Source organism: Pteropus alecto, unplaced genomic scaffold, assembly GCF_000325575.1.
Source record: "Pteropus alecto unplaced genomic scaffold, ASM32557v1 scaffold5, whole genome shotgun sequence".
In the NCBI taxonomy this organism is placed as follows: Eukaryota; Metazoa; Chordata; class Mammalia; order Chiroptera; family Pteropodidae; genus Pteropus; species Pteropus alecto.
Genome location: NW_006441953.1, coordinates 32,695,793 through 32,704,553, shown reverse-complemented (window position 1 = coordinate 32,704,553; position 8,761 = coordinate 32,695,793). Strand labels below are relative to the sequence as shown.

General features: G+C 55.2%; 1 pseudogene; it reads right to left on the bottom strand.

Annotated features, from left to right (window-relative positions):
• Window positions 1-4,052: 4,052 nt before the first annotated feature.
• LOC112485576 lies at window positions 4,053-4,171 on the bottom strand (annotated as a pseudogene).
• Window positions 4,172-8,761: the final 4,590 nt, after the last annotated feature.

The following is an 8,761-nucleotide window of genomic DNA, read 5'->3' as shown; positions in this document are numbered from 1 at the left end:
GTCTTTATTTGCAGCCGCTCCCCAGCGCCAGCGTCACCGCCTCAGCCCTACCTCAGATCATCGGGCAGTAGACTCTCAGCAGCACCGGTCCCTGGTACCAAACACATTGGGGACCGCTGTTGTAGCTCCCCGCCGGCCTTTGAGGGCACCTCAGCTCGCTCCATGTCCCTTTGCGGGACTGAGCCCTCTCTGCCAGCCGTGGCGGGGGGGCTGGGCTGCGCGGTGGGTGCAGGGATTTCGCGCCATCTCCTCAGACACCGAGTCCCCGTTCAGCACACCGAATGTCACTGTGCTCCAAGTATATTCCAGAGGGAATGGAAAGTAGTTCGCAGATAATGAGCAATGCAGCCTTGTGACACCTGTCCCAGCCAACAAGAGACTGGGTATTTTAAAAATTGACATAATATCCGCCATTTAAACCATTTGAGAGTGTATAATTCAGTGGTTTACAGTATATTCTCAGTGTTACACAGCCATCACCATAAATCCCTGAATATTTGCATCATCCGCGTTAGCAGCCCTGTCCCTGGGAGCGGTCACTCTGTCCCCCTCGCCGCCGCCCCTGGCAGCCAAGGTCTGCCGCCCGTCTACGCATGTGCCTGTCCCCGGCGTTTCGTGCAACCCCAGCCGCGTACCGCGGGGCCTCTCGTGACTGCTGCTCGCCCTCGGTGTCGCGTGGTCGGACTCGGCCGCGTCCTCGTGAGTGGGCGCTCCCCACTTCGTGGCCCGTCGCGTGGGCGCAGCCCGCTTCTCTCACGCGGTCATCGGCGGTGGGACGTCCGGGAGGCTTTTGCTTTTGTGAGCGATGCTGCTGTGAAGAGGCTCGTGCGGGCGTTTTCGGTCCGCTGGGGCCTGTGCTTAGGGCCGGAGTGGCTGGGTTTAACTTCTGGAGAAACCGCCCCTGCGTGACTTTCCCCAGCAGCGTGTGCGGGGCCCGGAGGCTGGACCCGTCGCTCTAGGAATACAGCATAAAGGCCAGTCGCGGGAGCGGGGAGGGTTTCAGCTCACAGCCCACGGAAGGTTGGGAGTGGGGGCGCGGCCTGGGCGGCAGCCCCCAGCTGCCACTGAGCCTCGCTGTGGCTCCGGCTTCGTTGTAGCCAGACCGAACAGGGTCAGGTCAGTAATGAAGTTTACTGTCGCAGGCGCGTTTCTGTAGGAGAAGCGTAACTTCTGCTGAGTCAGTTCTACCTTATGAAATACAGCCGCTGCGTGGAGGACCCGTCTCGCTCTCCGTCGAGTTCTTCGATAGAGGGATGAGGTCCTGTCGTCACACAGCGTGGGCAGTGACAAACGTGCCGGGTGGACGAGTGGGAACCCCGGGTTGGTTGCATTTGGGAACGTGGGCCTCCCCCTGAAGGGACCCGCAGCTCAGTCCCCTCTCCTGGCCCGGCGCCGCGGGACGTGCTGGAGCCTTCCAGAGCCTTCCTGCTGTCCCGGCAGTGAGACCTCTCCAAGGCGACCTGGTCGCTCGGTCGGCTCCGCGGCTTCGGCGGGGCGGCTGCGGCTGGACATCGGCCCAGGAGCGCAGGGCGGTGGGGCCTGCGCGATCCAGCGGGTCTGGGCTGCGCCGGGCCACCACCAGCCCCCACCGCGTCTCCCTTCCCCCTTCCCTGCCATCTGGTGTCTGCGCGTGGGTGACAGCCCCAGGGTCGGGGGTGCTTGGTTCTAGTGTGTTTCCCCGTGCCGGCACGGGTCTGGCCATCGGTGAGTCGTTTGGGTGCTGGTCGTGGTCCAGGTGACCTTTCCCCGCACCACCGGAACCCCGTTCCCAGTCCGCAGTGACTTTCCACCCCGCTGTTCTGCTCCCCGTCTGCTGAGCCGGCCTCTCTGGGTGCTTCTCCCGCGTGGAGTCTGCGGCGTGGGCCGTGGTGACCGGCCTCTTAGTGACGTAGCGTGTCCAGGCCCACCCGGTTGTCGCAGGCATCAGCACCTCTCTCCTCAAGGCTGAGTGCTGGCCCCGTCTGCATGGAGCATGGCGTGGCCACCTGCCCAAAGGACACCTTGCTGGCTTCCGTGTGGGGCAACGACGAATAAAGCTGCCGTAAACGTCCGTGCGCAGCTTTCTGGGTGTGGACAGAGTTCACGTCCTTCGAGGAAACATCGAGGAGAGGGCCTGCCGCCTCGGTGAGGCTGAGTTCCGCTTCGTAGGAAAGCGCCCGGCTGTCTTCCGAGGTGGCAGTGCCGCGCCACATTCCCGCCAGCGGTGACAGCGTTCCTGGGGCTCCACGGGCTCGCCAGCACTTGCCGGTGTCCGTGTCCTGGATCTTGGCCATGCTGACAGGCGTGCAGGGTACCCGCCGGTCTCAGCCTGAGTTTTCCTGATGACGGGATGTGCAGCATCTTTTCATGGGCTTATTTGCCATCACTGTATCTTTTTTGGTGTCGCCTAAGGTCTTTGGCCTGTTTTCTTTGTTAGTGGGTTGTTTTATTTTCTCATTGTTGAGTTTTAAGAGTCCTTTTTATATTTTGGATGACAGTCCTGTGTCAGATGTGTGTTTTGCTCATCTTTTCTGCTGCTCTGTGGCTTGTTCGTCTCATTTTCTTTTGACATTGTCTTTCACAGAGCTGAAGTGTTTTGTTTTTTAATGAAGGCAAACTTTTTCTGTCATGGGTTGTGCCTTTGGTGCTATATGTAAAAGGTCCTGCCAAACCCAAGGTCGTCTAGGTTTTCCAGAAGTTCGTAGTTTTGCGCTTTACGGGCAGGACTGGGGTCCATTTGGAGCCGATGTCGGCGGAGGGCCTGAGGTCTGTGTTCTCATTCGCTTTGTTGCCTGTGGGCATCCCGTTGCGCCAGCACCGTTCACTTTCTTTGTCCTGTCGTGTTGTCTTTGCTCCTTTGTCACAGATCAGCTGACGACATTCGTGGAGTCTGTTTCCGGTCTTTCTCTCTCTCATTCCATCGATGTTTCTTTGCCAGCACCACAGGTGCACGCCGTGATAACCGCGCCCCCAGGGCGCGTGTGGAAGCCGCAGGGGCAGCCGGCCCTGCGGTGGGGGTCTCCTCCACACTGCGGGCCGTTCTGGGTCTGTTGCCTCCACACAGCGTTGAAAATCAGCTGGTCAGTATCCACAGAATAGCTTGCTGGGACTTTTTTGCTTTTTGCTTTTACTTTTCTTTGCATTTACTTGATGCTAAATTTACTCCTGGGCTGTAAGGTTTCGTGTCTTCAGTTTCTTCTGCGACGTCTTTTCCTTCGTGCATCCTCCTCCTCTGGTTTAGGAGTGGTCTGTGCTTTCGCAGTGAGGGGCGTCTCAGTGTGGCAGGGAGGGTCCCGAGCTCTGCGTGGCGTCTGGCTTTGTCCACCTGGCTCTGCTTGGTGACCAGAGTCTGCATCCAAAGCCTGAGGTCTGGCGTTCCTCCCCGTGCTTTTAAGCATCTGCAGCAAGCATTCAGCACTCTCTGGGGCACCGACCCTGCGTCCAGCCCTGCCGTTCGGCCTGGGTACGCCTACTGGCTCCAGCATTGTAGTGACAATGGCACACATCGCTTCTGTGAAGGGACTTCCTTCAGGTGCTTGGTGGCCTTTCAGATATGCATACGCTTGATGGCCTGGGCTGCTTCACGGGTGTTCTTAGAGTGAACACAAAGATCTGAACCTGTCGATTTGCATGATTTTGTGGAGTTTTCTGGGTCAGGTGAGGAGACGTTTTCGGAGGTCACCTCAGGCCGCCAGTGGGAACAGCGCTCGCTGGGATTTTGTTTGGGATTGTACCGACCTATCGATTAAGTTGGGAGAACTGACATCCTGACAGTGTTGGGTAATCCTGTTCATGAACATGGAATGTCTTTTCATTTTTTAAGTTCTTTGATCTTACGAGAGTTTTGCAGTTTTCCACTTTTAGGTCTTGTACATGTTTAGATTTATTTCTAAGTATTTCACTTTTTGGGGGGTACTAATGTAAATAGTGTTTTTAATTTCAGTTTCTACTTTTTTACAGCTGGTATGTAGGGAAGTTGATTGATTTGCATGTTGGCCTTGTGTCTCATAGCTTTGCTATGATTTCTTCTTAGTTCCAGGGTTTTTTAAATTTTATTTATTTTATTTTTTTAATGCCTACAGCACCTGGTCTTCCTAGGTGGTCTCCCATCCAAGTGCTAACCAGACCCGACTCTGCTTAGCTTCCAAGATCAGATGGGATCGGGCACTTTCAGGGTGGCTTGGCCGTGGATGCTAGGGTTTTTTTTGATTCTTTCAGATTTTCTACATACATGATTATATCATTTGTGAACAAAAGACAGTTTTATTTCTTCCTTTCTAAACTGTGTATCTTTTATGTCCTTTTCTTGCCTTATTGCATCAGCTAGGAAGGAGAGCATTTTTCATCCCGACGTGTTAAGTGCTGTAAACCCAGCACCTGGAGTTCAGTGTCTGGCACGCTGTAGACAGTCTAAATTTCTCAAAGAATGAAACGTGAATGTTATGTCTCGTAATCCCTCCCAAATATTGGCTATCTCTTTACCAGCCATTTACCTTGGTGATTCGTTCACATTTATCTCAGGAGCTATTAATTGTATATTTAGCTGTGTTTAGTCTATATTTAACTATTAGCTTTTTATTCTGATGCCTGTTTTTCTCTTCCAAATCTGTAAGTTATTAAAAAAAACAACAACAACGATTTCCTGTTCTTATTCCGTGGAAGCCCTTCCACTTTAACCTTTGCCCGGCTCCCCGGGTGCCCCTCACTGTGGGCGTGGGCTCGCTCGCTGCCATGTCTCTCTCTCGGTTCACTTCACAGGGGTGTTGGAGGTCCCCTGACCAGTTTCCGAGTTCCCCTTGCAGGGCCCTCCCAGCATCACTCATTTCAGGGCTGTTTTTACGTAAATTTCTGGGCCCAGGGTTTGGGGGACCACAGCCTCCGAAGCAGATTCCTCCAGGGTGATTCTGGCTCCCAGTGGCATCTGGTGGGTGTTTTCTCAGGCCCAGCCCTGGGCTGGCCAGTGGCGAGGCTCAGGTGACGGAACTGGCCCGTGACAGCAGACACTCCGGTGACTCCTACTCTTCTTCCTCAGTGTCTGGAGCTACCCCGTGAGGCCAGTCCTCTGTCTCCAGGAATCGAGTATGGAGGGAACCGTGTAGTGAGTGAGTGACTCGCCACAGGAAGCAGTGGAGCCGGAGTCCAGCCCTGGCGGTGGCCTCCATGCTCTGTGTTCCCGAGCCAAGCCCAGCTCTTGCAGGCCGGAGTCCTGCCCTAGGCGGCCTGTACCTTGGAAAGCTGACTATGTCCCCTGTCCATCTCTGGACCTAGGATTTTCTTTCCTGCTGGGTTAAGATGATGTAGCTAACTTTTTCTTTAAAAAACAGTTTGGCCACCGTCACCAGAAATCTCCTGTAGCATGTTAGCATGGCGACGTAACGCGAAGTTGACCCCGTGTGTGGACAGACCCGCTTCGGCCGTGGTGCTGAGGGAGGGGCCGGCCCAGCTCGCCGGCCTGCGGGGCGCGTCTGTCGTTGCTGTTATCTGGACTGCTTTTTTCTTTCATATTAAAAAGACTTGAAGAAAATGTGGCAAAATCCTAAACATTGTTTTTTTGGACGGTGGGTATGTAAGTTTGTCCTGTTCTTTGTCCCCCGCCACCGCAAGGACGAGCGGTCACTGGAGGGCGAGGAGACTCGCCAGGGATGCTCCCGGCCTTTCTTCTGTGGTTCTCGGGCTCTTGGGGTGTCCTACCTCTCAAGTTTTACATTTTTCTTGAAATGCTAGATGAAGTGAAAGATTTTCTGCCTTGGTGGTATACGTTTGGTGAAAAGCGAACACTCCGAGAAAGGTAGAGGTTGGGTGGCCCCATGGTGGAGGAGGCCAGGGCGGGCCTGGCTCGAGGGCCTGGCGGGGCAGGGGCCACTCAGGCTGGGAGGGGACACGCGACAGGACGCAAGGACGCCGGCCGCACGGGTGAAGGCGCGGCGGCAGCCGTGGGAACAGACCCGCGCGGCCGGCCATTTACCAGTCCTGTGCCAGCCACGTTTCACACACGCAAAACCTGCACGGCCCTGGACACGCCGCCAGGAGCAAGCATCTCGGGCGGCGTGGGTCACACGCCCTGGCGCTAAGTCCTGGCCCCGCGGCTTCCCAGCCCTGTGACCCTGAGTCCTTTCCGAGGGAAGCCAGAAGTCAAGTTTGTGTGAAACACCCCGAACTTAAGCCGTCGGCCGCTGTCCTCTTGTTTACCTGCGTACAGCTGTGCGTCTTAGCGCCGTTTGCTCGGCGGTCCCTCTCCCTCGGGGTGCAGTCCGCACCCTTGAAGGACTCTCACGGTCTGCTCAGAGTCCACATGGGGCCGCCTTACAACGGTGTCCGTCCGTCTTGGGTCTGTCCGGATTTATTTCTTCCCTCCCCCATGCTACAGTTGTCATGTGTCATAGCTGTTAGGCTGTGACCCCACCGTCTTATAATTTTTGCTTAGTTATATGAATTTTAAAGAAACTAAGAAGGACAGATAGTCTTTCCTGGTGACTCACACGCTCTCCCGTGCCCTTGACCCCCATTCGGGCTGCTCTTACTTTTTAAGGTGAAGAGCTTCCTCAGCATTCCTTGTACTGTGGACCTGGTAACAACGTCTCAGTTCGTATTTCTCGTAAACTCTATTTGGCCTTCATTCTTAAAGGGTGTTTTTTCTGGGTGTCAGATTCCGGTGGACAGTTGGGTTCCCCCCCCCATTACTCACAATTTGTCACCCTACTGTCTTCTGGCCTCTGCTTCTCTTGAGAAGTAGATGATTATCTACAATCTCGTTTTTCCCTCTGACGGCTTTCGAGATTTTCTCCTTGTTTTTGCTGTTCAGCATTTTGACCGACGTGCCCCTGGGTGTGGGTTCTCCTGTATTTACACTGCCTGGCGTTTGCTGAGCTTCTCGAATCTGTAAATATATGACTGACCAAATTTGAGAAGCCTTTTGGGTTGTTTCTGTCCAAATATCTTTTCTGTCTCCCTTTTCCCTCTTCTCTGAGAGAGAGTGGGAATCCAGACCTTTGGATGTCACCCTACAGACTGCTGAGGCTGTTCCCTTTTTTTAAAAAAAGACTTTTTCACAGTTTTTAAATAAGACAATTTTTACTGATCTGTTTTCAAGTTTCTTGACTTATATCTATTATGCTGTTAAGATCATCCAATTTTTCTTTTATTTTAGATATAGTAATTATCAATTATAGGATTTCCAGTTGGCTCTTTTTCATAGTTTTTGTTTTTCTGTTGCTGTTTCCAGTTTATTACCTTATTATGAGTATATTTTAGTTTTTATCCTTAAGCATGATTATAATAGATGCTTTGAAATACTCATCTGCTGAATTTTAATATTTAGGCCATCTTGGGGTTGGTTGCTGTTGTTTCCCTGTTTCTTCATATGTTTAGTGATTTTGAGTTGTAGCCACGATATTGTGAGTGATACATTGTAGTTACTCTGGACTCTGTTATATTCCTCTTAAGAGTGGTCTTTTATTTTTAATTGTGTTAAAATATGCTTACTGTTAGGTTTCGTCTTAACCATTTTACATGGACGGCTGAGCGGTGCTGGGAGCGTTCACTGTGCAGCCCTCGGCACCGCCCGCACCCAGAGCTCTTTCATCTTGCGAACCTAAAACTCTGTCCCCGTTGAACACTTAGCTCCCCATCCTTCCCTCTCCGGCCCGGCTCTGCCCTCTACTTTCTGTCTCTGCGGCCGTGATGACCGGTGAGCGGGCTCACACAGCGCTCGTCCTGTGTGGCTGGCTTACTGTCCTGGGCCAGTGTCCCCCAGGCCTATCCGTGTCGCAGGCCTGCCAGGGTTTCCTTCCTCTCTGAGGCCGAGTCACCTTCCACCGTGAGGACGGACCACGATGGCTCACCCTCGTGCGTTCACGGACGCTCGGGTCGCGTCCACGTTCGGGCAGCGAACACGCTGCTGTGAGCACGGCGTGCAGCCCCCTCCCCGAGACCCCGCGCTCGCTCCTGTGGGTGGGCGCCAGGAGTGGGGCGCGGGGCGCGTGGCAGGCAGTCCGTGTTTCATTGTTTGAGGAGCCCGCACCCTGCTCCCACAGCGGCTGCACTGTTCTGCATTCCCCGACGACACGAGGCTCCCTTTCGCCCGCGCCCCGCCGCGTGTCCTCTGGTTTGGCGAGCAGCCGCCCTCGCTGGTTCTCACTGGGCTCGTCTGGAGGGCGGTGCTTCAGTGAGCCCCTGTGGCGCTGCTGGTGACCTGCCGGGCTGTGGCCGGGCTCCGCTGCCCGCCCCCGCCTGGGCCCTGTCTGGCCGAGTGGGCCCCACGGCTCTGCTCTAGGAGGGCTGTCGCCGCAAACCTTAGGTCCAAACTGAAGAGTGGGACGTGTGCCCGGCACTGCTGCACCCGCCTCCGGCCTGTCCCAGCACCCTTGGCGGGCACCTCTCTATTTCGCCCGCTGAGCCTGAGCCTCAGGTCCCTGTGAACACCCTGGGCGTGCGCCCTGGAACCCTGCGCCCCGGTGCCGAAGGCTGTTTGCCGCACACGAGGCTTGGCTGCCCTGGGCCACCGGTCTTCCTCGGCCCCCCTGCACGGTACCCGTCCACCCCATCTTCTCTGTGTCAGGGGTGCAGACGCTGGCAGCCCTTGCCGCCGCATGTCGGCTGTCTCTACCCGACACCCCGGGCCCGTGTGGGGAGCAGCAGGCAGACTCGGCCCCAGTGCTTGTTAGCAGCAGCCCCCGTGGTGACTGTTCCCACACAGGCTAAGTGTCTGTGGGGCAATTTGCTGCTGGGCGTCGAGGGTTTCCCCAGTCTGGCGATGCCGCACCACCTTTCCCGAGGATCTCCT